Source organism: Buteo buteo, chromosome 13 (genome assembly GCF_964188355.1).
Source record: "Buteo buteo chromosome 13, bButBut1.hap1.1, whole genome shotgun sequence".
In the NCBI taxonomy this organism is placed as follows: domain Eukaryota; kingdom Metazoa; phylum Chordata; class Aves; order Accipitriformes; family Accipitridae; genus Buteo; species Buteo buteo.
In genome coordinates, this window is record NC_134183.1 from 24,103,440 (window position 1) to 24,128,429 (window position 24,990).

General features: G+C 52.1%; 1 long non-coding RNA gene across 2 annotated transcripts in view; it reads left to right on the forward strand.

The window, feature by feature from the left end:
• LOC142039007 (uncharacterized) overlaps nucleotides 1–24,990 on the forward strand; it is a 40,961-nt gene that overhangs the window by 12,816 nt on the left and 3,155 nt on the right. For both annotated transcript variants that reach the window (XR_012652776.1, XR_012652777.1), the window contains exon 2: nucleotides 2,168–2,237. This is a non-coding gene — a long non-coding RNA (uncharacterized LOC142039007). The remainder of the gene's footprint in view (nucleotides 1–2,167; nucleotides 2,238–24,990) is intronic.

Here is a 24,990-nt window from a genome sequence, read left to right on the forward strand (position 1 = left end):
TCATAACTTTCCCCCTCTCTCCTGCATCTCAGTTCAGCAAAGGGCCTGTCTATCTGGATGCAGGCAATAAACATCTCTTCTCACCCTGACTTCTGTTAATGAGATAGAGACAGGTAAGCATCACACATACCAACTTTCCTGCTCTCAGCAACATCAAGGAAACGGTGACAAGCTATTAATGGAAAGTGATGGTCTGGGTGCTAATTAGTGCTTCATTTTCAACTTTTACCTACATGTCTGCCAAGATGCCCATCCCAGCCTCTCCTCTCTCCTTGCATCCCTTTGTTTCTAGCGTGTTCCTTGTTCACTGCGCACATCCCATGTTGAAGAGGCTTCTCTCTTTATTTTTTCCCTATCAATCGCTTTCTGCATCTCCTAATTCCCTTTTTGTGTCCTTTTCCCCTGGGTAATTGCTACCTACACCCTCAGTCTTCTGTGGTTGCTCCCAGCAAAGAATAAGCATGATATTGTAGCGGGATCTGAAAGCTCAGGGATGGGGCACACGAAGTCGGTCAGGAGTTTCTCATCTTCATCACCAGGTAGCAATATTTGCTTGTGGCACCGGTGCACGGGGTCAAATTACCCTGGGGACGTGAGGTCAGAGATCTGTCCCCTCTTCCCGCAGGTAATGCTGTAGGGAGGGTCCCAGCAGCTCACAGGTCTTGGTCATGGAGCAATTAGTATTTAAAGCAGATCCTCTGGTGATGCCCAGAGACCAAGTAGGACAGGCCTCCGCAGTGTGAGCCTGCAGGACATGACAGGTCCTGCCCCAGAGAGCTTGCGGTCTAAACCCTAAATGACTTTTCTGTCCACCAGACCCCGTTAACAGCTGCTTTTTGAGATCCACCCCAATTCATGCTGCTGCAGCAACATGATGCCTGGTCTCAGCTTGGTGCCCGGTCTCTCCCGTTTCTCTTTCTCCTGGTCCCTGGGCTCTGCCTCTTCCCCAGGGACCCTAATTGTCCCCTCCTCACTTTTTTTGCATGGACTGTGGGTTTCTTGCTGCCAGGCTTGTGTCCCAAGGAGCTGCCTAATCTGCCCCTGTCATTCCCAGTCACAGGCTCTGCACACACCGTAGCTTTATGGGGAATGCTTGCAGGGCAGTGGGAAGAGGCAGCCATGGTTTGCACATTAGCTAATTAATTTTCATGACTGAACGATGCTGCCTGGTCTCTTGTTTATACTCCTCGCCGCTCCCCTTCTCCCCCCTCCTCACTGACACACACACAAGACGACACGTCTCGTACGAACGTCAGCATCCTTCCACAGCCTTGAGACGCGAGCGGTTATTCTGTTGGCTTGTCAAACGCGGGTTTCCCTGCTTCATGGTACACAGGGGCCCCCTGTTTCACATTTGCTGATTCTTATTAGACCCAGCGCGCCAGGGCCCTGTCTCTCCCCGCAAAGCAACGCGCCGCATCCCATCCATAAATCCAACCCTGGAACAAAGCCTCCTCTACCCTGCCCCATATTTCTACCCAGCCTGCCCGCTTTCCCCTCTCTCTCTCTCCCCCTCTCCCGTGCGGAAGGTTTCCTAGTGCCAGGGAGATATGATAATTCTTGTGAAGAGAGCATGAAATGCCTCTGCTCTTTGTGTCTGTTTAATTCAATGAGAATCCCAGCCCCAGATGTCATGAATGGTGGGCTTTGTGCTGGCCCTTCCTAAGCCCTAACCGCCAGCCCTGCTCTCTGTCTTTCTTGTTTCCCACCACTGGATACTGATTAACAAACTAAATTATTTTTCCTCCCTAATGATGTTTTCCCACTTTGCCCACCAGGCTGGAAGAAGCCATGGGGAGGAAAGAGTTTGTGCAAAGGATGAGATAGCCAGGGAGAAAATTAAAGAGACAGTGTTGCTCTCTGGGCTCTGGCAATGCAGGTCCACTCAGCTTTATTTCCTTATTAGAGAACGGGGTCGTGTCTGGCTGTATTTTACAAGGCTGGGTGTATTTCAGCTGAGGGGACGGGCTTGAAAGCATCCGCACAAGGTATGCTCTGAAGCATGCCAAGGTCCGTAACTCACTTGCAATTGTGTGCGCGAGTTTGCACGGTCGCAAATTTAAGGTCTCTTTTCCGACCATGAGTGACATGCAGTAATTACTTGACATCCGTCCATGCATATGGGAGCCTCTTTCTAATTGAGACAAATTCTCTTTTCCTTAATCAGACATGACTGCAAGTTCGTGGAGTGGGATGCCTTGGGAAGGGCTGGGACGTCTCAACCTGAGCAAGGAGAGGTGAGTCCCTGGGAGTCTTGCTGAAGGATCGAGTCCAACTCGTGCATGGGAGACCAGCTCTTTTACCTGATCCCTCCCTCCTTCCCTCCCTCCCGCAGCCAAGTTTCCCAGACAGCCTTTTGAAACGGGGCCAGTTGTTAGCTGCTGCTAGAGAAGGCCAGCAGCGATAATCCAAGGAGCTGGGACGGAGCTGGAGGCAGGTGTCCAAGGCAGGTCTGTGCAAAGCCACCTGCTTCCCAGAGCCCAGCAGCGTCTGCTTGCTGGGCACCAACGAAGCTGTGGCCAGCAAACACCCTCCTGGAGCAGGGAAAGGGGATGGGTGTTAACCTTGCAAGTAGAAAAGGCGGTAGGGAGGGAGAGGGCCTTTCAACAACAACCTGGGGGTCTGAATTGTGCAGTCGGGAGTCATTGAGAGGGGGGCTGGTTTGGTGTTTTGGTTTTTTTTGTTTTGTTTTTAAAAAACAGAGGAGCCCCCGAGCTGGTGGTGAGGGCTCCTCTCAGCTGGCAGGTGGGCAGGGGCAGGTCTGATGGACAGGGCACAGCAAGGAGCAGGGTGTGCTCAGGGAGGCTCTACAGCGGTGCAGGGCTCAGCCCTGTATTTATCAGCCATTGTGAGAGCTCTGGTCAGAGAGGGCCAGAGCCTTGCCTTTCCCTGTGCAGAGCAGGGGGGCTTGTGGAGGCTCAGCTTGTAGAACGGCTGCTCCCCTCGGAGCCACGCCAATGCTGCGGTACCCAGCCATGGTTCCCCTTTTCCTCAATGTAGACTAGAAGGGGGGATAAACAGAGAAAAGGGTGTTGCTTGTCTGCACCCACCAAGCCCCTGTGAGCACACCCACTGCATCCAGCAAAGTACCGCCTTGCGTATGGCCTTTGCTTCCCACTGCAGTCACATCTGACCCTTATTACTTCTGCAAGGTAGAACAAGGCAGGAAAAATGGCTGTGCAGTGAGTTTCTTCATGCGCCAGGATTTATTAAGAACAATAGGGGAAATCAATCCATCTATGTAGAATACATCGCAAGCTGCAATGGGATAAAGCATTTATTCCGCTCTTGAAGGGTAGAGCTATAACTCATGGGAGGCAAAACCCTTAGTGCTCTAGAGTTCCTTCCCTTCATGTGTGCAAAGAAATGCTTTAGCCCATGGCAACCTACCAGCTATTGAATTTGTGTGGAGAATCTGCCGTCCTTCCCCTCTGCCGGCCCCTTTTTGGAAGGCGAGTCACTCATTAAAACACACCTCTGGAAAAATGAAGGGGCTGTCTGTTCGAAGGCATCTCTGCATCTCGGTTTTACTTGAAACAGAAAGAGAATAGAAATGTCTCAGTGATGTAAAAGCAATCCCCCACCAATTTTGAACAGATAGATCGTGCTTAAACCAACGCAGGATTTGCTGCAACTTTCTGCTGATGCCCAAGGACCAGGCGTTGCAATTACAGCAGAGAGGGACTGGTTGGGGTGTCGTGACAATGCGAGATGCTGTGCAGGGGGATCTGTGTTCTATGGCTGAACATCTCCAATGTGTGTGTATATATATTATATATAAGTACTACCTTGTGCCCGGCTCTCTGCTCACAGTAGAAGGCATGCAGTGCAAAGACTGGAGCAGTAGTTAGCAGGGGCAAAAGGTGACCGGGATTTGTTATAATCTTTCTGGGTGTGAGTGTGAAGGCAGGAGGGGCATTAATAGTGAAATGGTATTTTCACTAAGCCTATTTTCACTGGGTCTAATCTATGTTGTGGGAAGAGGATCTCTTCAATAGGGCAGACCCAGCAAGGCTGGTGAGCTGTTTGGAGGGGGTCTGGAGAGCCGAGGAGCGCGGGCAGGGGGAAGCGTAACAATTGAGCGGACACGTCAGACGGCCTTCCTCAGCAGAGATGACTTGGTAGGTAGCGTGCTGTTGGACAGATGGGGTTAATTCTTACACCCAAATCAAAAGGCGACCGAGGGGGGAATGTTTTATTAATGAAAGCAGCCCTTTGTGAGTATTTCTCCCGAGGCACGTTCCCTCCACCCGCTGCCTTCCCCCCTGGCTGCTGTCTGGCCCCATGTCTTGCTCGGTACCTGCTCAGCTGCCACTCACCCACTGATAGGTTTCATCAAGAAATGTCTCCATATGTCTGAGTCCTGGACCTGGGCGAGTGGGATGGGAGGAGGAGGAGGACAGGTCCTTGGCTATGCTGGGGAGAGGGGTGCGCCACAGGCAGGCAGAGCTGGGGCTGTCGCAAGTTGCATGTCAGCCCATCGATTGCTGCAATGGTGCTGCAGGGATCACTTCTTGCTGGTACCAAAGAGCAAGAGAAACTATGGTTTGCAGACTGCAAGGTAAAATGCAGGTCAGAAGCAGGCACCTTAGTGGGCTGGGGATGAAGGGGCCAGCTGGAGATTGGGTTGGGGAGGTTGGGAGTGCCTTACCCACCATCCAGCCCCCTTCCCATCCCACTGCCTCGCTGCCTGCCAAGTAATGGGCTCAAGAGAGGAGAAGTGGATTTCTGTGCACCAGAAAGCAGCCTCTCCCAGTCTTTCTTACCCCACTGTCTTCCCTTGCCTGTGTCCTCAGGGGGCCCTGGGCAGCTTGTTATGCCAAAGGATGGGGCTGTGGAAGCGGCAAGGGCTGTGTGTGGAGGTTATTTCTGTCGCTTTGTTAAAAATAAAACAAAAGCTGGTTTATGACAATTGATTTAGAAGAAGGAGGAAGCCGAGCTCAATTCCCAGAGCACCTTTTAGCAAGGCTCTGCATGCGCGCGCGCGCATCGTACGTGTGTCAGAACAGAGCACCCAAGGAAGGCCGGGTCGGGAAACCTCGCATGGAAGCGGGGAAAAGACCCCGGTGCACGGCTGCTTCCCTGAGGGAACCCCCGCAGGGCTAATGTTTGATCTGAAGCTCGGTTGTACTCCTCTGAAACCTTGGGATGTCAGGAGCTCGAAGGGAGCCTGGGACGGAAGAGGATGCTATTTGCATTTTCCTATGAATGCATCTATTTGTATAAATCTGGTGTCTCTGTGCATGCGCACACTCCCCTGCGCATGCATTTGTTTGAAGAGCAACATGCTGTCCCTGTGGTGTTCTCCACTCAGGGCCAGAACTGGTTAGTCTGAAATTCAGACTCTTCCTGGAGGAGCCGTAACTCCCCTCCTTGCTTCAAATCTGGCGATGGCTATGGACCTAGGAGTCCCGAGATGTTTCACCGTGCGATAGCGGAGTTTCATTGTGGAGGATGAAGGCTCCCCCTTTCAAATTTGCACAGACATCAAAAGAGTCTGGAAGGTTCAAACAGATCACAACGTAATCAAAATGCCAAGCCACCGTCTGCTTCTGCCTTTGGGTTGACAAGCAGGATTAGCACCCAAGGGAAGCAGGGTGTAATAGTGTTTCACGGGCACTGTGAACAGCCCAGAAGTGTGCGGAGTACAGAAAGGTTAGCCGAAGGGCAGGTCTAGCTACAGACGTACGGTTAGGGGGTGGATTTTAAAGCAAGGAGCTGTACGTGTATAACCTCCGTGGATATTTACTTTGGCAGAAGGTAGGACTCTCCTGCATACCGGTTATGTCACGCTGGAAGCAGTTTAAGCTAAACTGGAGAAAGCCAGTTTGAGAGTGGAGATGTGCACCAGCGTGGCGAGGAGCAGTAGCAGTTGACCTATAGTGCTGTCATTATAATGGTGTGGTTTTCCATGTAGACAACCCTGGAGTGGAGCAGCTAGCCTGCCATCCCTTATGTTTCACTGTCTAACCGAGATGTATAACACGGCCCTGTCTGCGTGCAGTTGCAATCACCCTCGTGCTCTGGTTCTCCGCAGAGTACTGGAGCAGATGCCAAATTTTCAATGTGAGTCGTGTGCCTATCGCACCGTGTGAAATAGTCCCGTTGTGGCTAAAGACATGTGAAACGCTTCCCAAATACTGCTTTAATGTCAGTAATTGCTGTAACTGTCCTGCGGACAGTCTCAGACCAAGGATGAGGGTTCTTTGGTTGGTATTTGCTGTTGCTCATTTGGAGAACTGAACAACACTGATGTTCCCACTGTAAAGCTCCCGTGGAGTGGGAAATGCTGGTGTAGCTTTGTCCGTGTTGTCTGTGTAACTGTGCCTTTTCCTTTTGTAACTGACCTTGTTTTAAATTTGTGTTAAATTAAGATTTAGGAAGCTCACATCTTCTTACTAGTATCTCTGCAGTTTCGGTCTGGGATTTATTTTGTTTTGGCCAGGAGAAAGGCAGAATTTGCCCATAACTCATCCTCTGATGGCCGGGCAGGTGACGTTTTCCCTCATATCTCTCAGACCACTGACCTGTATTGCTGTACCTGTTCAGGCCATGTCTTCCAGGGCCAGCCCAGTGCCCAGCAGCTTATGGGGCTCACTGGGGCACATTCAGGCAGGAAGCTGTGCCCCAAAAGTGGCTGCCTGCATGGGACTAACCCCGCCTTTGCTCCTGCACCACTGGCGTCCGAGGGGAAAGCTATGGTAAGGGCACAGCCGCCTCCGTGCCCTCGAGCATGTCCCGAGCAATGTGTGCTGCCTCATGAAGGAGAAGCGTATTACAATTTTTCCAGTCAGGAGGGCTGCGGTAAAAGCTGTGGAAGTGCTGCACGCCCAGCGCCTTGGCATGATGAGCAGGGCCCAGGCTAAGATGGCCGCTCGCCAGGCCTCAAGAGCGCACTGTAGCCCACCATGGCAACTCCCTCGCTCCCCGGGCCCCCCTTTCCCTGTGGGCCTGTGGGATGGCTACTGCTCCTCCCTGCCGCTGGGTGCCAGCTGCCCCGGGCTGGGCGGAGAGGAGCCCGCTGGGGCAGGCCGGCCGCAGGCCTGAGGCAGCGTGGGCCCCGGCGGCCATTTTGCGGGAGGCGAGCGCCGCCTGTAAGATGGCCGCATGGGCATGAGGTGGGGTGCAGCGCTGCCTCGTCCTCGCCACGCTGCCTCCCTCACGCCGTCCCCTCCTTATCTTGCTAATTACCGATGAAGGCAGAACAATAACGGGAGCTGGCATGCCCCAGTTCTTTCTCTGCCACCTCCTTCCTCGGGCGGAAAATCTGTGCGCACACCTCCCCCCACCCCCGCCCGCCAGCCCCTCTGTGATATTAATTGAATTAACATACTTCCTAATTTGCCCTGTGATTTCCCCGCGCCGGCTCCCAGCCGCCTCGTCATGGCTTCTCCAACTGGTGGGGAAGGAGCGAGTGTGTTTGTCCCCTCTGCTCGTTTGCTTGTATGCGAAAAATCCTTAATGACATCTAAAAGGGGTGGCGGGACAATAGCCCACGCGGGGTTTGGCAGGAGACGTGCGATATTTACCCCGCCAGACCATCCTCGCTGCCGCTTTGCCGGGGGATTACGATGGCCGCCGTCCCCGCGTTCCTCCATTTATTTATTTTGCCGGTGGCGGGGGGGAACGCGTTGGCACGCGGCTGCTTTGTGCGCCTTGCTTCACCTATGAAAAGGACACATTAAGGTGTTTCCATAAACCCCCAGATGACAAAGAAAGCGCCTTTCTTTTCGGCTCGTAGGCAACAATGACAGAAGCCTTTAAAACCATGATTTTATTTCCCCCCCCCAACGATTGCAGAAGGCTTCCCCTAAAAGGAACTTAAATACATATCATTAAATCTAAAGCGCTGAGCTCCGCTCCTGCTAACTATGCCATGCTTTTTGTTTCTGATAATATTTGTCCGTTGCAGAGAGCAAGCCAGGGATGCGGAGCCTCCCCCGCCCTCCTCCCTTTGTTTAAGTGACAAAATGTTTCTATGTTCTTGTTTAGAAAATAAACCTTCGTAGGATTTCAGCTTTTATTTTTATTTTTTTCATTTATCATGGTCTGAAATCCAAACTCTCTTTCTTCCCAGATCTTCGGAATCCATGTTCTTCATGATCAATTTTCCCTCCTTTATCTAAAAACACAACATTATTTTATAGTATTACTCCAAAAACGCAGCAGTAATATTTTGAATTTGAGTATTTGGAGCTTCAGGATATTGCAATATTCTTTTTTATAAGCGATGAAAGAAAAGCAGTGATTTAAGTGTGTAATGCACAATACAGATGCCATGCATTGTAAATACATTTCAGGGGCATAAAATCCAACGCAGAGAGCCGGTGTTCCACGAAAGCTGGGAGTCCAAAAATAACTGTAAAAATGAATTGTCTGTCGGGACGAATCTCTCAGATCCCAGCCATTATTTGCAGGGTTACAATATACAACTGGGTTACTTATTGGCATAAATATCTCATTTTAAAATGCCAATGATAAACTGAAAAAAAGGTGAAGGAGATATTTGACTGATTACTGGATGCCATGGATTCCCCGCATTTAATTTCATACTTACATGCTATTTACTTATCCCATGTTTATAGGTATGCGCTTTAGCTTCATATAGATCTCTCCTGTCTGTCTGTCTCACTGCGTTCTTTTCTCTTCTGCCATCCCATCTGCTTCTCATGGTCCTTCTCCTGAAACCACATCACAGGATCTGATGGGGATAATGGGAATCTGCCTCTGGTCTCTATCATAAACATGCCAACGTGGGCTATTGTGTCGGGAGCCGGCGGTCACCAGATGGTGCTTGGTTGCCCAGGGTCTGTGTCGCTGGGTTTGGTGCCTCAATAAACCAAGAGCTCCTTTAGCATTGTGTTTTTCCCCAAGATCTACCTACCCTGGCTGAGGAAGGTGTAAGGATCTTGGGTAATGTACCCCAAAGGACAAAATGGTTCTGGGTGCGTTGGGCACTTTGTAGCCTCAGCCATGCAGCTATGAGCTGCCCTTGCAGAGCTGAGGTTTGTTAATCCCTGTACTCAGCCATGTTCACCCCGTCTGTGTTCCTGGGAAAATTAGCATTTTAGCTTGTGTAGGGTTGAATGCTGTCTTCATGTGAAAAGCAGTCCATGTCAGCTTGAGCAGACATCTCCTTGCTACCTTTATGTACTGAGATTGGGAAGACAGGGCAGAGATATCTCTGCGTCTGTGGGTGCAGACAAAATCAAGCTATCTCTTCTTGCCTGGGCTCCTAGACAGCTCTTGTGTGTCTGCAAAAGGACTGGCTTGTGCAGGTATCATTGAGAGATGGCGGTGGTTACAGAAAGCGACTGAGATATGGGGCTTTCCCCGTGAAAAAATGTCCTCCAGCCAGGAGAGACCCAGGGACAAATCCTGCTCTTCATTTGGTGCCTGTATGTCCTCAGGAGGTCCTGGACATTGTTGTGCATGTGAGCTGCAGAGGGGGGGATTAATGCAGAAATAAAGATTGAAAATAAAAACACTGAGAGCGTTGGCTCTTCCTGAACGCAGACAGATGGAGAGAGCCTGGCATAATTACATTTAGCGAAGAGCCGCCATGAATGAAACCAATTAAAGGAGAAGCAATGCTCGTATGAGAGAGCGAGTGAGAGAGGAAGACAACCACCTCTCTGGGTCTTCTTGGGCATCCACCTTCCATGGGGGGTGAGTCATGCACCGTCCCCAAGTCACGGGTGCATGCACCTGCCTCCTGGCTTAGGGGGACTTTGCTTATCTGCCAGGGCAAAAAAAGAAGGAAATGGGGAAACATTGGGTGCTGGCAGGGCCGGCACAGAGCTGGCTTGCAGCCAGCCCCAGCCTCGCCGTCTCCATTGTCTCATGGCTTTAATGCGTGCCTAGAAATCCAGTATTTAGGATTCAGGTTACCATTGTAAAGCAGAAAGGTCGTGCTTAGCGCTGCTTGGTGTGGATTCCTCCAGCAGCTCTTTTGCCTGCGTGCCCCATGTTGGGACGGTGTTGGCAGAAGGCCTGGGTCTGGGAGACTGCAAGGAGCACGCCTTTGCTGCCTCTGGCAGGGCATACACCTTGCAAGTGATGCTGCTGGCTTTGTGATTTAGGGAGGGCAGCAGGAGGCAGAGGAAGGTGTCCAGAAACCCACGCAAATGAGAGGGTGTCAGGCCAGGTTTGCATATACTAGGCGGCCACAGCTGAGCACGCCTTGCTGACAAGCCTGGCAGAAAATCTAGCAAGGCAGGAACAATGTGTCTCTTCCTCTGGCTCTCACTTGAACAAATTTGGTGGGAGCTTCACGAGTAGCTGATGATCATGACCAAGGAGAGGCTTTTGGGACTGTTCCTCCTGATTTAATTCATAGTCCCAGAAATGGCTGTTTTCCAGCTTTCCTTCCCTCTTTCATTATCCTGCTCTCAAGGGCAGGCACCTTTTGGGTAGAAAAGCAGCTGGCAAGGCTGGACCAGAATGATTCACAGGGGTTTTAGTGCAAAGCTTGGGATTTGGGGTGTCTGTTGCAAACCCCCAGCAACTGTAATCAAGGGCTGTTTGAAAGTCTCAGTTCTCACTTAAAAGTAATAAAATGATGCTAACAAGAAATGTATTTAGGGACATCATCATTGCAGGGAAAACTCTGGAAACAAGTCAAAGACCTCGTAGGCCTTAGGCATTACTGGTCTGAAAAAAATCCCTCCAAATACTTGGTTTTTTCAAGTCAGGTTTAGCAATTTTGGGGATCCAGACTCCTGGTATTCAAAGCTCAAGGCTGACAGTCTAGGATGCTGCGTAACACTGAACAGGGAGTGAAAGAGAGCCTGACAACTCAGAGTGTCATGGATCACATTGGATTGGATGGTGGCTGGCTGGTTTGGGTACCGTTTAAGCCACCAGACGTACTGATGACTCTCAGGAGTGGTCCCAGCCACTGTCATATGGCCCTGGGCACAGGAAAACTTGGAAGCAAAGGTCTGTGGTGTGTGCTTCAGCCTCTGGAAGGTAATAATTGGTAATGTTGGTCCCTGGCACCCTATTTTGTAAGAGACCAAGTGAGGGATGCACATCTGTGTACGTGCTTGTGGAGGCAGTGGGGACAAAGCTGTATGGGTGCAGGCTGGCTGTGCTTATGGACATGTATGGGTCTGTCTCACTCTGGGGACAGCTTGCAAAACAGCATTTGAATTCTGCACTGCCAGGAATAGGGAAAAAAATGCCTTTTAAAATTTATTTGGTCCTTGCTTTAACTGAAAGGTCATGTACTGTGTGCAGTGCTGTGGGAGACTCTGCTTAAGAGCCAGAGGAGGAGATGCTGTCTCTGTGGTGTCCTCATGGGACCATGCAGGATCTCCCCAGGCTGCTGCAGACATGTCCCAGGTTGCCACTCAGACCAGTGTCTCAGGGGAATGTGCTCCTTCAGTCCATTTGTGATACATTTCATAGGCATCACCCTGGCCCCAGTGGCCACTTGCCTGAATGTGCTGTAACCAGTGTAAGTTTTAATATATCTTATGCAGAAGTGTACTGGAGCTCTCCAAAATGAAGGGCAAACTGCATGCATGAGTCTGGACTTGTACAAGCATTTAAAGCAGTTGTGGTCTTGCACCGTCCCCTGGCTGAGCTTCCCGATGGTGTGGCACTGAGGACCAGAGTAGAAATACAGAGGGCTCATGAGTGAGTGCTAGGCTGGGACCCATCAGACTCATTTTGCTTGCGATCAGGTGGATGGGTGATGTGGGAGAGTAAGCTGAGAGCTTGGGGAAGAAACAAATGGTTCATGTAGATAAGTGCTGGCTGGGGAGCCCATTAGGGTACTGTTTCCTTGCAAAGGGAAGATCTTCCCTGCAGCTTGTTGCATTTCTGTAGGCTCTGACTGACTTCTGCCTCCTTCCATCCCCAAATGCCAGAGGTTAAAGGAGTGCCTGCTGTTGCTGCAAGAGCTTGAGGATATGGTAGGAAGTGGCTGGTCTCTGCTACCTAATTGACAGCATGCAACGTGGCTAAGTGCTGGGAAACAAAGGCTCAGGTTTCTGCACTGTCTTCATCCTTCTTCCCTTCCTTCTAAGCCCCTAGAAGAAGCCGTCCTGCTGATACCACGGGATGTTTCCACAGATGCTTCTATGGGTACGTGGATGTGGAGGGGACTGTCTTGCTGTGTGCACTGGGATGAGGATGGTGATGATATGCCTTATTTCAGGCTTGGGTCATGCATGCTGGGGGAGGCATGGCTGGAGGAACAGGGATACATCCCCTCTTCTTGGGCTATTCCCAGCTGCGGCTGTCTCAAAGCCCTGCAGAGTACCCTTGTGCCTCCTTTGGGGAAGAGCTGCCTATGTTAACCCATATGGGCATGGGACATGCGGAACCATTCACAGATGCCAGCTGCAAGCAAGGCTTTGCCTGCTCCACACTGCAAAGGCAGAGCCTGGCCGCCGGGGTCAGCCCGGGATTGCTGGCACCAGTCTTCGACAGGGCTGGTGCACTTGGCTGTGGGGCCAGGAGCTGCATGGGCTCTGCAGAGGAGGGATCGTCTACATTCTGGGGAATTTTCACACCTGCGTCCTCTGATCAGACCCACTCAGTAAGTGTCACACTAGCAGGCAGAGGGACACTGGGGTGTTCGAACTGCATGCTGTGCTCCTGAGGGACTCACTTTATGGCTATGCAGAATTAGTCTCTGTTTTCTAGGCCACCTTTGAAAACGGCTGAGAATTTGCTTTCCATAGCCTAAAAACTGAGCTCTCTGTTTGGCTCCTTAAGTGACAGGCAACCCCTTAAGGCAGGGGCTAGAGAACTCCTGTGACCTGAGAGCCCAAGCAAGCTGTGAATGGCTCAATGAGGGTAGAAATGGGTTTTGCAGTTTGTTTTGAACAGTCAAGTTTGCTGTTGTTCCCCAGTTTGGGCACGAGTGCTATGTTGGTATCATCCTTGCTGTGCATCCCAGCTCCTCTCTGGTGCCTGAAGTTGCTAGGACAGCAACATGTCCTTTGGCAGGGCTGTCTGGTTTGGCAAGGACCGGGGTGGTGGCCATCAGGATTGGCACCTCTTTAGCGTTGTCCCTTTGTGGCTGTGCTTGGAAAGGGCGGGTGGGCACAAGGCCACTGAACCCGGGGAGAAGGGACGTCTCCGGTGACGACCACTCATTTTGCCATGCAGCCCTGAGGAGCGGGAGGCTGCATGACAGCCCGATGGAAGCTCTCTGCAGGTCCCCCTGCCTGAGGAGCTGGCAGTGACACATTTCTGACACAAACTGAGAGGAGATGCCGGCATGAGATCCCGGTCATGTCATCTGGGATCAGGTACCAAACCCAGCCATGGCTGCAAGCAGTGAAGGAAGCAGCTGCCCTAAGCACTGGTGAACATGATCCAGAGCTAATCCCGGGGCGTCTGCTCCCCACCCGTGCCTGCCGCGAGGTGCCATCCTCAAGGTTTCCCAGCCCTGCACCGTAACTGCTCCCGGGGCTCTGTGGCTCTCTGTAAATGCTGCCAGAGTGATACTGTGGATGCCGGAGGGATGCCGGCTGAGGATGTTATGGGTTCACACTGGGCTTGCAGTCCAATGACAGGTGCCGACTTTGCAGGGCGCAGGCACAAACATCTCAGGGGGATTTGCTTTCCTGCAGAGCCTGTTGGTCTCCCAGGAAGATGGAAAAATTCTGGTCCTAAAGGGATGAACACTGTCTGCACTTTGACGGCAGACATCCCAGGAACCATAGGGAAAAATAGACACCCACTGACTTTTTTTTTTTTTTTTATTTCTCCCTGTTTCTGTCTGCCTATCAGCCTGTCAGCCAGCTAGATGCTAATCCACAGCAGCAGCAGCACAAATAAAGCTAGACTAGAGGGATGCTAATTTATGCCTGGATTTCATGCTTTGTTTTACTTCCCCACTTTATTGGACAGAGTAGGCTTTGTGAGTGACGTAAAATGTCGCGTGTGCTCTCCCCATGGCAGGTTCCTGCACATGCAGCAGGAGAAGTTCATTTCTCTGTAGCCCCTGCAGCCTTGCACGTGCCCTCCTCTGCCTCCCCTGGGTCATTTGGGGGGGGTCATTCCTGATAAACCCCCATCTGATGAGGACTCGCTTTAAGTTCTGTTGCACTGCATTTGAAACCCAGGGATGTGTATCCAGTCTCATCATGCCTTCTGTGATGGTGCCAGCATTTATGCATCTAAACTGTAATTTTTTACGCTCTTGTTGGGTAACCGGACTACAGCCTCTGCAATTTGCATGAATAAATGTCATGTAAAATCATCCATTTGTGGGTAGTGACCAGCCGAAAAGTTATGTTGTGAGGCAGTCTGTTCTGAGTGATCTGCAGAGCTGTTTAATGAGATGTGGAGATTTACACCTCTCAACATCTGAGGGGAAAGGCATGTATAGATTTAAGGTCACAGCCCATATGTGACCTTACCTATGTCGTGCAAGTAGGTGAGGAGTTTTATCACTTGTTGCTTGTGAAACCCAGAGTGTTAAACTGCGCCAGTGAGCAAAAGCGCCTTTGAAATGCACTGTCTTAGAATAAAGTAAAATTTAAAGAATAGTGATACAGGTGTTAATAACAGGGTCTTGTGTGGTTTCTTGCATAGGTCTTGCATGGGAACCACACTGGGACCCTTGGGATATCAGAAAGGAAGGATCAGGACCCAGAGGCAGGGATTGGATGCGTTGAAGGATTGCTGAGGTCTTCAGCTCAGGAAAGAGATGCCCAGGAGAGAGATGCCCAAATACCTTTGAGTCTCTGTGCTTACAAGGCTGGTACTGACTTTCCCCTGCAGCCAAGGCTTCATGAGCAAAGCGACAAATGACTGGTGAAGGAAAGAACAGCCAAGACAGAGATGGAGGGGGCTTTAAAATAGCCACATTGGCTAGGAGCTACGAATCCCCCTGCTTTTTCACTCAATTTTTTCACAACTCCTCCTGACCTCTGCAGAGCAAGTTGGGGGGAAGAGCCCAGAGGGGGGTCTTGTACTAAGGTCTGCCCTCAACTTTACCGGGTTAAATCCTAAGTGAAGATTTAATTGCATTCAGTAAAAGCTGCCCAAATTTACAGCATGGAAATGAGAGCAGAATCATGAGTGTCCTTCTTTCTCTTTACCGTCAAATAGCTTTTCTCAGCCTTGAGTCCTGGCAAGTTGATCTCTGTAGGGTTTTATTTCATTTGGTGTCTGCATTGCCCTATTAAAACCACAGCTCTGTCCCCAAGTCCTGACATGTCACTGTATGTCGAGTGCTTATCCCTGTGTATTGGGGCAGAGGAATGTGGCAATAAAACGGCTCACAACCACTTGTTTGGATAAAAAGCACAGATTTGCTTACTTGGCAGTACCTTCCCTTTTTTAAGCAGAAATGTTTGCACAAGTGACTTTCGTTTTGTCACAGTGGTTGTGGGAAGGAAATGTTTTGCCATCATGCATGTTCTTGGGTTTCTGTGTGACGTTTTGCCCTGCCCTGTTTATAGCAATGTCCAGAAATCTCTTACCTTTCTTCTTATGGAAACCAAACAAAGGTCCAGGTGGTAGATCTGGCTGCAGGAGCAATGTCAGGGGAGCTGGGCTACCTCTGCCACACCGAGGCAGGGCTCTTTCGTGTTTGTGTCACAGCTTTTCTCTTCTCTGATTAAGCTGAGGGACAGGAATAGTTTTGTATTCCTAAGGTGCATCTGTTTGTGTAGGAGGACGTGGGATTGTGGCATTTGTGTTTGCAGCTTTTACTGGGCTCCTCAACCAGGCTTTCTTTGGGCTGGTATATGCTCAGATGGGGGGAACCTCTGGGCAGCATCGCATCTCACATTGCGCAGGTCTTCACGTGCAAATGCCATAGGTGTACGGAGGTAACCGGCTTTGTGCGGGTCTCGGAGGCAGCCTCTTTGAGGTCTCTTTGTTTTGTCTCCCTCTGGGTATCTTGTGCAGATGCATTTGCATATATGGAAAACGTTGTCATCATCTTCTCCCCCTCCCCAGCTCCTGTTCCCTTTGCTCTGCCGACTCGTGGGCATTTCCAGCTGAACGGTGTTTGCCGAGGCCAGCCAAGCGCAGTGGGCTGAGGGCTAACATCCCCCATCTGCACCTTCGCTATTTCCTTCCCCAGGCGTGGCTGGGGGGTGTCAGGGCGTTGGGGGCATTTTTTCCTATTTTTTTTTCTCCTGCTATTTAATAACTAGCAGTAGGCAGACAGTTGGGTCCTGAAGGGAGTCTGGTCTGTTCCCTGAGCCCCCAGCCCTGGCAGCCTGCTGCTCCCTCCCTTTCTTCTTGCACTGTAGTGTGTCTGGCAGCAGCACCAAAGAGAGCAGTCCTAGCCGTGTGGCAAGTCTGCCCGCTTCTTCTAATCCACAAGGCCAGGTTTAAACATTTTTGTCCCTCCCTGGAAAGCCTTGCAGTGGTTATACCAATAAATCCCTTACTCCTCCATGAAGATGTCCTTCCCAGGACATTTTAAGTCACTAATCCTCTCCAAGGCATCTCTGGCTCCATCTTGTCTTCCCAAACCCGTACCTGCCCCCCTACTGCCGAAGACTCAAATGCCCTGAGGCATCATCCCTCCAGTCTGCCATCTCTCTGTACACCTCTGTGCAGCCCTGCTCCTGCTCCCTCTCCGCTGCCCCGCTGCCCGCCTCGCACTGGGGACAAGCTGGGCCATTGGAGTAGCCGGGGGCGGAAGAAGGGGGTGGAGGAGAGACAAGGCAGCTGCGAGGCTTGTGTTAGTAAACACTTCCTTGGGTTCACATTTTAATTCCTTACCCCCCTTCCACATCTTCTCCCCCATCCTTTCCCTTTTCTATATGCTCACACAATGAGACCATTGTCAAGGGGTGATTTGAATGAGGGGTCTCCGGGCATGTTCCCAGCATTGTCAAACAGAGTGGGAAAAAAACCACAACTCCAGCCTAGCCAGGAGGACCAGACCAGACTGAGACAGATGCCTAAATTAGTGACAAAGCCTTTTGAATGTCCCCCCTAGACAAGGGTTGCCTTGTGCATGCGTGCGTGTGTGTGTGCATGCTCGTGGGTGTGTATTTGTGGCTGGGTGGCAGCTTGCATGTCTCCCCATGTTAATTAGTTTTGCATGCATGTCTGATAAGGTGCCAATGAATATATTTGTACTCCTTCCATTGGCAAAGGCTGTCTCAGCGGCGGGGGAGATGCAGGGCGGCAGGGGTGTGCTCAGTGCAGCCTGGCAGCCTGGGGTAATTGAGCTGTGTGGAGCTGGGAGAAGAAGGGCTGAGGGTTGCTGTGACTTCTGGTGCATTGGTGGAGCTGGGCTTCCCAGCGATGGGAATCTGCTGCTTTCGTTGCAAATCATGGAGAGTTTAAAAGAGAACTGAGGCTTTTTTTGGTTCACTGGGTCTTTCTCTTCATCTTTGCTGATTGTCTGGCTGAGGGTCTGTAGGCTCTTTCTTCTCCTCTGCCCTGTGTCTCTCTCTCTCAAGTCCCTTAAAAGGTGTTTATTTCCAATGGATTTGTATCCATCTTTGTATATGCACATACAAACATGATTACTCACACAAAGCCCCAGCAACAAAACCTCCGCCTGCCTCTCCAGAAAGGGAGTCAAATCCACTACCAGTTACAAAATATGGGAGGGAAGTGAAGCGTGCGGGTGCCAGGGGTGGAGCAGTGGAAACAGGCAAATGGAAATGCAGAACGGGAGTTGGAGAGACAGAGATAACGTGCACTATAAAGGATTTATCAACATTTGCTCAGGATAGAGTTATTAATTACCAATGCAGAGAAAAGTCTTTCTACACCCCCAGCGTATGGACCAGCACATAATGTCATTCCTAGAGTGCTGTTATCATCCATTCATCCATCCATCCATCCATCCATCCATCTGCATTCTGTAGGTTCACACAAGAATTCATTGTACATGTAGGGAGATGTAAACACCAGTTCACATCTAATTAATTTCCTGTCTAAATTAATTTTGCATCTTTTCCCTTAAATCAACAAGACTTAAGAGCCCACATACATTTCTTGAGCAGACTGGGAAGAAGCTTTAGAACGAGCCAAGATGTCTTTTCTCCCCATGCTCCCGTCTGCTTCTGAGCAGCTGCCAAAAGAGCAGGGAATTACATGGCACAAGGCTGCTCTGAAGCAGAGGTCATTTGGGGAAGTTTTGCTGCAGCACAGCTTGTCTGCTGTGGAGTTCAGTGGCACCCAGCTTCATGCTGGCTCCCATCCACTTTGCCTTCTCTTCCATACTTGGGTCCTGGTGCTGGCAGTGAAGGGATGGAGAGCAGGAGCTGACACACCATGGTGTGGGGCTGATCCTGCAGGGAACCTGGGTGGGAGATGGCTTGGTCAGAGCAGCAGAGCATGGGGTTGACTGCTTTTGATGGGTTGGCCAAGGAGGAAAGGGAAGGTCCTGATGAACAAGGTAAGGTGGCCATTGGCATCCGCAGGGTTTGGGTTGGGCAAGGGCTGACGCCTCTTCCCTCACTGGCTCTGCAGCGGCACTGGGCTTTCCCCTGCTGCTGGGAGGGGAGCTGGGAGGTGACATGAAGAGATGTCATAGCCAGGGAACAGCAAAGCCACCTGCCTGGAGGAGAGCTGACACGTCCACAGCAGGGCAGGGTGGGCTGTGGGAGGAGCAGCCCTCCTTTGTGCTCAGAGAAGTCCAGGAAGGTGGGCAAGGCCAGGCTGCACCTCCCCATCTACCTGCACGGGGCATCTGTGAGGAAGCACTCATGGCCAGCCCAAAGAGTGCCCCAAAATCCTTGCTGCCATTCCAGCAGGAGGTATGGTGGGTGACTCGTGAATAAAGTGCAGGAAAAAGGGACTCCCGTGAAACGCAGGTCATCCAGTTGGAGAACAAAGGCAATTTCGTGTGACTTATCAGCGGTGCCTAATTGCGCAGGGTGAATAATGAGCAGCCGGGCAGGCAGCACTGTGGTCCCTCCCGGCAAGCTGCAGCCGGTGGCCGAGCCTCGCATCTGGACCCTGAGTCGGTGCCAGCAGATCGTGGGCATCCTCAGAGAGGTCCAGCCCTAGTGCTCTGCATCTGTGCCCATTTCGGAGCTCTTTGGGCTCCTCCATGGCAAAGTAATTTTGTTAATCCCACATGCATATAAGAGGGGAACCTGCCGTTGGAAAAAGTCACTCTGTGGTTGCTTAGACCTTTCATTTGCTCACAGGGTGAATGTGTCATCCATGCCTGACCCAGATGCAAGGTGGCCTTTAATCACAAAGAAGAACCAGGCCCCAGCACCCTACAAAGGGCTGGCAATTCCTTCCCCGGCCAGTGACTCGTCCCTGAGCAGGGGCCTTGCTGGGGACCCCTTCCAGCTGATTTCCCACCCCTCCACCCTCCTCACCCATTTGCACATCCCTGCCTCTCCTTGATTCTGCTCCCAAGCTCTGGACAGGGCTGCGGAAACCGCTTTGTCAGAGCTCCTTGCCAGGTTGATCTGCAAAAGGGGTTTTTTTTCTTTTCCCATTGGGATGACTATTCCCACACAAGCAAAGCCTCTTAATGAGTCCGTGGCAGCAAAGTAGGTAACGTGCTCGCCCTGCCAGGGCTGCTTGGCACAGCTGGAGTCACGTAATCGGGCTAGGCTGCCAGCCGGGGACAGAGTGGGAAGAGTTAAACTGAGGACAGTGCAGGGACAACTAATCCCCAGCAGGAAGAGTAGCAGAGACCTCCCTGTCCTTCATCATCCTCCCTCTCCATCCATGCACTCTTCCTCCCTTTCCACCACATCCTATTCCTCTCCACATCCTCCCTTTACTTATTTCTTCTTCTGTCTTTCTCACCCTCCTCTTCTCCATCGCTTTCTCACTCCTCCCCCCTGTTTCCTTCCTGCCCCCCCTCTCTCCAGCATGGTCTCCTCTCACATGCTCCGTCATGTCTCCAGAGCTGGTTTTCGAGTGGGACCGAGGGACGGTGTATTTGGGCTGCGGTGGAGGTCACAGCTATATGGGGATTGTTTAAAAGAGATTTGCCCACATCCCAGCCCATGTGACCAGCCTCAGCTGCAGGTCTCTCTTTCTTAATCTGGAGATAAGCGTGATTATCCGAGGAAGGGCTGTTCAGAGCTTTGTAACTGTGACAGGGGAGCTTTCAAGTCGCACTTTGCTGGCAGAGCAGCGTTTAAAGCCGGGGAATCAGATTCCAAGCGTGGCTTTGCATCTCTTTTCTGCTGGGAGCATGGTGCAGGGCTGGCAGTGGGGATGGGAGCTTTATTAGGACTTTGCTTATGATGCGGAAAAGGAGTTAGGGGAGGGAAACGGGGGGAAGAGGGAGGTGAAAAAATCCCAATTCGCCATTTCCCCATCGGTGGTGACATAGGAGAGATGCACTGATTCAAGGGGACAGACCAGCCTGAACCCTGGTGTAGAGCAATAAGGTCCAACAAGCCTGGGGTCTGGCTTATTTTTAGCCTGGGGTCGTGTCTCCTTGTTCTGCACTCCCCCAGCTTGCTCTATTGAGCCCCTCACACAAGAGGTCTCTGGGGCCCTGTTTGGAAATGAAATGCTGTTTTAGCAGCTCCCATGGCACAGCTTCCCCGGGCGAGATGGCAGAGCCAGCTTTGCTGCCCGACAAACACATCTTTCCCCAGTGCTCAAGGCAGCTGGCTCCCTGTCCCCGTCCAGAGGAATATTTGCTGGAGATGGGCCCTTGTGGAGCATTTCTGCAGCTGGGGTGGGAAGGCAGGGACATACAGCAATTGTATAGTTTAATATCATATCGGTGTCTTGTATTGCTGGAGGCTGAAATATTTAACATCTCATACAAGGGGCACAGTCCCCAAAGATTTCTTTCGCCAGGACAGGCATCAAAATAGGGTTTAGTGGAAATGTTCGGCTCTGGAGCAGGCGCTGCTTTGCTTCTATTTGTAGACTAGAAACTCAGAGCGGAGACTCGTAACAGCACTTCTTTTGATGGAGATGGGTCAAGGAGAAAGAAACCTGGATGCATGCCAGGGGCAGGAAATCTGGGGCAAGGTTGAATCAGGACAAAGTGCCAACGCTTTGGACCGTCACTTGGGCAGGACTTGCTGTTCTTGCCGTATCCTCCCTGGAAACAGTTCAGCTTCCAGCGCGGCAGCTGAGGCCAGCCTGATCCAAAGGACGCCCTGAATCCCATATGCTCCCCCCACACCCCACACCACCCATTTTTAGCAGGTGGGAATTTGCAGTGAGAACACCAAACAGCTCCTTTGCCTGGGTTCATTCGTGGAGGGGCAGTTTCTTGCCTGTGTTAGGATACCAGGGGATAGAAGACATCCCTCTTCTTCCTCTCCCATGAAGGCACATCTCATTTTTGCATCATTCTGTCATGGTGGCTAGCCAGCCTTAAAGAAGCCCAGGACATGTACGTGTGCCTGAAGATACACGGATTAAAATGTGTGTCTGCAGGGCAGGTAGCTCAGTTTACCTCCACCGGTTGCAGAAAGGAAGCGGTTGCAAATGCATCGTCTTGAGAGCAAGCTCTGAAACATCTCCCACGTTGCCTGCCTGTCCCTGGAGCCCCACACAGCTGCTCTGTGGGTGGAAGCTCTGTTTTCCTTGTGCCCCCGTGAACTTTATTTTTTGCTATTTTTCTTTGTGTGCTGCTTAGATGAATCCTCTTCAGTGCCTACAGCTTATTCCAGGGCTTTACTGACGATCTGGCCAACACGTGTATCCTTACTCCAGGGCATGGCTCTTGAAGAAACTAGAAGATGGACACAGCATTTTTTTCATCTAGTGACTGTAAGACCAAACAGCCCAAATCCCAGCCTGCAGCTGTGTTGCACAGATAACGCCTGTGCCCCAGGGGAGAACAAGAGCTCCCCTCGAGATCCCACAGCCTCGGATCCGGCAGCGGGAACGTGGGCAGGAACATGCAGGTTTTGGCATGTGCAGGCAGGAACACGTGTATGCTGGAGCAAGTGTGCCCATCTCTGCAGGCATGGTCCCACGCCTGCCTGTGTACCAGTCCACCTCCGTGCACTTGCCCCACATGAATCTGCCCCATACTTGCCTGAAATGTGGGTTTGGGGGTGTAGGGTGACCACGAGGGTTGATGGTAAATTTACCAATCATAAATGGAGGGAAACATGGTAGAAGGCATTAATAGAGAGGTGTGTTTGGAATGCAGCAAGGGAAGGTTTCCTGGTGCAACACACAGGAGAAGGAGCTAAAAAAGGGAGCAGCGTGGTAGAGACAGGTGTGAGATCAAAGGCTGTGCTGGGGCCAAGAGGGAGGAAAAGTGGCAGCCAGGAGCAGTTTGTGTTCCTCGGTGATGCTGAGAAGAGTGAAGGAAAAGCACCGGCTGCTCTGAATGAAAGCCATTGAGAGGGGAAGACGGGAATGGGATGGAGGGGACCAAGCAGGGGTCACAGAGCAATGAGCACCAAGCTTGGGGTTTTTGGAGGACTGGGTGGGTGGCTCTCCATGCTGGGGTGAAAGATGGGCTGGAGAAGGGGGCTTGCACCCAGTGAGGATGTGCAAGGTGGTCCTGGCCCACAGACAGGGAGCCAGCACAGACTCCGGCAAGCCAGAGGCACAGGGTGGCTTTGGGATGGAGGGGCTTTCACAGTGTCAGGGTGGGTGGTCTCCCAAAGGTGATCCAAACCCAGAAGCTGAGATGTGACCAAGGTTTCCAGAAGAGAGAGAAGTAGCTCCACAGTTGGGCTGGGAAGAGCCAAGTCATTTCTCCAAACACCACGTTAGGCCAGATGCTGGAGTTTGAGCACAAGCTGGGCAATAACACATGCGAGGGACTGGGAAGTTCATTCTCACTCCTGTGCCCATACAGCATCCTTGAGCCACACGGGGCTACAGCCCACCCTGTGGCACCGGGACCCTGCAGGGACCAGGGGGTCCCTCCAGGGACCAAGGGGAAGGGAAGAGCTCTGGCAGCTGGGTTCGGATTCTCCTTAACTCACCCGAGTGCCCACCATCACTGTGTGGGTGCCTGAGATCCAGGGGCAATTCAGGCCCTTGCTGAAGTTGCTGTTGTTCAGGGCCATTTCTTACAAGGCCCCCGGCACCTTGGTGCATGAGTCCGGTTTTTGTGATTGACTAAAAGCAAAAGCCTTGACCAAAAAACCCATAATGTTTGCTTGCCACCTCATTGCCATAGTAACGGAGGTCCTGAGGACACCTCCGAAGTAGGTCACCGTGGGCCCCGTTTCGCTGCATCTCCCAGCGCGTCACGGCTCCAGATGCAGGGTGCACCCACCGCGGCCCAGCCGGGCATCGCCCTAGCGCAGCCCAGACCCGCTCGGGGAAGGCCAGGCTGGAGAGCTGCCCTTCAGCGACAGCACCCAAGGGTGCCGAGGGCTGTCCTGCACCCAGTCACAGGAAACTTCTGTCCCTCCTGCTGCCCCCATGCCAGCTCACTGGTGTCCCCCAAGTCAGGGCTCCCTTCCCAGCCTCCCCTCTCCCCATCCCCCACCACCTCGCTGCCTCCCTCCCCCCTTTCCCCCAGCGCCTCTCCTCCTGCTTTGCATAATTTTCCATTTTCAGTGTCCCCTTTTCTTTTTCTCCTCTCCATATGGTGCGTCCCCCTCTCTGCCTGGCGCAGGAGCCGTCCTTAACAAGCTCGGCAAAGCCCTCTCTCTCAGGGGCTGCACATGAAAGATGCTCTGTAAAAACAGAGGCCGGGATGGAGCCCCCCCCTCTTCCCCCCCTTGATTTATATGGGGCTGGGATGTGGGAACGTTTCTGGGTCGTGCTTTGGAGCCGCCGGGTGCTCGTTCCTGTTCTCTCCAGCCATTCAGCGCAGACCCCTAAGGCCAGCTTGTCCCCTGCCTTTGATCTGCAATGCAGAAAGAGCGGCTGGGGCAAGTTTGTGCCTCTCTCATCTGGCCTGAGCCCTCGTTTTGGCTGGCAGAGGGATGCCCTGTCCCTGCCACACCGGGGAGAGTCCATGCCCTTCCTGCTCAGTGTCCAGTGGTCTTTTCCAGCCGGCTATTTTGGCTCCCTCCTACATCCCTGGCACCATGAGGACCTTCGGCTCCACCAGGTCCAAGGCGCTGGGTCTTGGCAAAGCAGCAGGTCATGGGATTTGCGATACGCAGCGACTTGGCACGTCTAACCCATCTCACTGCCCCTCTCCTGCTCCGCCACGGACGCTCACCAGCGAGCACCTGGCCAGCTGAGCCGGGGACGGAGTGAAGGGTGCCGGGGCTGGTGACGCCTGCCCAGCATTTGATGGGTTAAGCCGGTCTCCAGCTAATTTCTCCCAGCGGCTCCCCTCCTCCTCGCACTTCTGTATGCAGCAGGCAGGGCCTCAGCGCAGGTTCCTGCACTGAGCTGTTGCCAGGGGAGTAGTTAGCCGAGTCTGAGCTATGCGGGGAAAAGGCCCGGGCTGTCAAAGTGTCTGAGATGAACCATAGCCTGGTCCCCCTGCAGCTGGGCCCAAGCATGCATCAGCCCTTGTTTGGAGCCTGGGAATGGCAAAGCCCAGGGAGGTTCAAGGGCAAACTTGCTATTCATTAGTCAGGGGTCCTTGACGTTCCCACTCTCTGTCTCCCTTCTTCTTCTTCTTCTCTTTTCTGTCCCTCTTTTGACAGATTCCTGGGTGCTTTTGGGGAAAACTCCCCTCCTCCTCCTCCTCGCCCCAGCAAAAGCCCTCTACATAAACTTCCCCAGCAGACAAGGCAGGAGGACAATAACGGCAGGGCCACGATGCAAACGAGAGCCGGCAGAGCAGTCGCATCCCCCGGGTGTCCTTTCTCCCCGGTCCTCCCCGCGCTGCCGCAGGAGAGCCAGGCGACGCATTCATTTCGCTCATCTTGCCCATCTCCGATGTTTTATTATCTTGATGCTTGCAGGAAATTGTAACTTGAGATAAGAAAAATGTCAGCCGTCTTCTCCTCTCTCCCGTAGCCCAAAGAGCTGAGAAGTTCCTCCATAGGAAATGTAAATGCTTGCCCAGGTGCACAGGACGAGCACGAGATGGAGGGAGCCTCGAGAGGCCGTGCGAGCATCTCCGCCAGGAGATAAAACTCGCCGCGTAGGCGTAACACGGAGCCTCCCTCCCGCCCCGCCGAACAGAATATTTCATAGCTCTTAGAAGCCGAAGCTCCC